This window comes from Atta colombica, unplaced genomic scaffold, assembly GCF_001594045.1.
Source record: "Atta colombica isolate Treedump-2 unplaced genomic scaffold, Acol1.0 scaffold125, whole genome shotgun sequence".
Taxonomy (NCBI): domain Eukaryota; kingdom Metazoa; phylum Arthropoda; class Insecta; order Hymenoptera; family Formicidae; genus Atta; species Atta colombica.
In genome coordinates this window covers 53,667-56,750 of record NW_017259212.1, presented here as the reverse complement: position 1 = coordinate 56,750, position 3,084 = coordinate 53,667, and positions in this window count along the sequence as shown.

Below are 3,084 nucleotides of genomic sequence, written 5' to 3'. Positions count from 1 at the left end.
CACACACACACACACACACACACACACACACACACACACACACACACACACACACACGTACGTGCATACATTCTATAATGCTATTCTTTCAGACTAATTTTGGACATTACGATTTCTATAGGTTATATTGAGTTCCGATATATACTGACAGTATTAAAAATCTTTAAATATACATAACGTAAATTATAGATTTTCGAAAATTTATAGTTCACATTACGAATATTATAGATTTTCAGTGCTGAACGTATATCAGAACGTATATCAGAACGCCATTGTTCATTTAAGATTTATAAGATATTGTAATATAACACATATACGATTTAGATGGTTCAGTGTTCCGCCGGAAGAAATTGCCGGAAGCAGAAAGTAATCAAAAGAATCAAATAAGCAATTAAAGCACGATATCAACAATACGGAAAGCTCCATGTATTTTACGTGCAATATATTATAAATGTCATATCGCCAGTTCGACTTTATGAATTATTTTATAAAAATATCTTATCTTTGTTCTCAATATGTTTTAAAAAGATGATCTGAAAGATGACTTAAACGGATATCTGAATGACATTTTAAAAAAGATTGTCTTTAAAACTTGACTAAAAATCGTCCTAAAGATGTTTTTTGAAAAAAAGTCTTGTAGACATCTCTTTTAAATCGACTTCGATCGCTTTAATATTTCTATCTCCTGTATATTCCGTATCGTCGTGTAAAGTGTGATTTACAAGGAGACTTTTATTCGCTAGAAGCCGCGTCTAATGACGTCATAGCGAATTCGCTAAAAACTTTTTCTAGACGTGGATTTGTTTTTATAGCGTATAGTCGCGGCGAATATAGCTTCGTCGCTAGTTTATTGCTGGCTTGTCGCTAGTTTCTTGCTGCTCCTCCAGAGCGAAATTTTAAGTTATCAGTGTGAAAAGACGAATTTTTCTGGAATGTCTCGGCCACTGAGATAAGCATCAGAGAATAATTATGTCATCGAATGACATACTTCGAGCCGCTGTTGTGCTTGTGACCAATTCTGCTACTATTCTCTTGATCACTAGCAATCACTTGATCACTTAATGCTGATTTCAAAATTTTAATCGCTAGCGGATAAAAAACAAGTGTACAAGAAGCTTTCATCAGTGAATTTTTTCGCGGACGAAGAAGCTTGCTTCAAGCAAGTAGTAGCAGAGTCGAGAGAATTCACTGGCGAATTAATGACGTCACTAGACGCGGCTTCTAGCGAATAAAAGTCGCCCCATGTAAATCATGCTTAATCGCTTAAATTTTGACTAAATCAGATGATGTGATTAGATGGCCGCAACAGCGTAACATTTTGGTAGTGTACGCAAGGTTTTTTTTTTTAAAAAAAAAAGGATTTCATATGTGTTAGAAGCGATTAATTATATCCACATCTGTATATACAGAAATCTTTGGCATAAATAAAATATTGTACTCGCAAAAAATTTTTTTCCATTATTTACAAGCTGTTGTCGACTCTAATATGCGATTTATGAACATATTTCGATGAACCTGGATCCTTGCATAATGCTCATGTATTGAGAAACTTTTATATAAAATAGAGTATAAGGATAAAGAAATACTATTTCCTAATGATACATTTGATGAATCCGCGTTATCATGGCATATCCCATCATTTCGGGATAATAAATAATGGCCACACACCTCAGCAAACAGAGTTTAATTTTTTGCATTTGTCTCGGATAATAGTCGAAAGAATATATTAAAAGGATGATTTTGTCGGACAAAATTCTTTTTGGAGTAACAAAAAAAATAGAGTTACCAATATAGTAATATCAGCATGTATTTTGCACAATCTTTGTACAAATGAAAATGATGATTTTCAAGTAAGTGAAGAAAATGATGATCATGTAATTATAGATGAAAATATCATTGATCGTGAAAATATCAATGACGAGTAGTTAAAAAATTATTTATTGAAGTATAAAGTAATAACATATGTGCGTATAACATTTACGATCTCCGTAAAGAAAAGACATTGAATTACATTGATTACAACGATTGAAATTTATTAGTACATATTTATAATCATATTATAAAAAAAGATTATACATATTTTCGTGTTTTATTAAATGAGTTATTGAATAATGACCAACTTTTTATTATACATTCTATCTCAATACACAACAAATTTAACCCTAGTACGGTATTCATGGGTTCAACGTATCTTATACGATTTTTTACATTGCTGTAACTTTTTTATAATATAATTTGAAGAATTGAGGTTAAAAAAAAACACTTTAACTATCCATAGATATGATAAGTTTGAAAAAGGTATTTTTTGTTATTCTCGATGTGAGAATGCACAAAAGTTCAAAGAGGGTATGTGATTAGTAAGTTTCTGAATACCCCTTTATTTTTTATTAAATATACATTTATTGAGTTTTTTACTGAGTTATTTACTGAGTTTCGGATAGTATAAAAGTAAGTACACGAAAATGTAGAACTAAAAAGAATTATATTTTAATAAATAAAGAAGGAATAGTAGAAATTTGATCATTTCTGTCAGTCTTTGGAAATCGCTCGATCAGGACGGATTTATTACTTTAGAACGCGAGTGTTGCATCATTCTCTAAACTAAATCCTAATAAACTTAATTATATATACTATAATAATATTTATACATGTATAATTTTTTATTTACTTATATTATTACTCTTTTATATTGTTCAAATAATAAAATTTTATTTATTTATTAATAAACTTAAAATATGTAAATTCTTCAAAAATGTCGATTTTCGATAGTTCAAATAATTATACTTTTTTGAGCGATTCATATCGTACTATTTTTTTTTATTAGTTCAAAGAGTCAACTAAAAAAATCCTATGAGTTTTTGCTTGAATATTAAATTTAAAAATTTGAGAACTTTTCATCCAAAGTAGTCATTTTTTGCGAATGTTTCCAATAAAATTTCTTGGAAGCATTGTAATTAATTGAAAATAAAATATTATTTATTTGATTCAATATTTATCTGTCTTTATCTGACTTTGAAGTATAAATTTCACATGTTTTGAGCTAAAAAATACTTAAGAATTCAGTCTAGAGATACAGCGTGACAA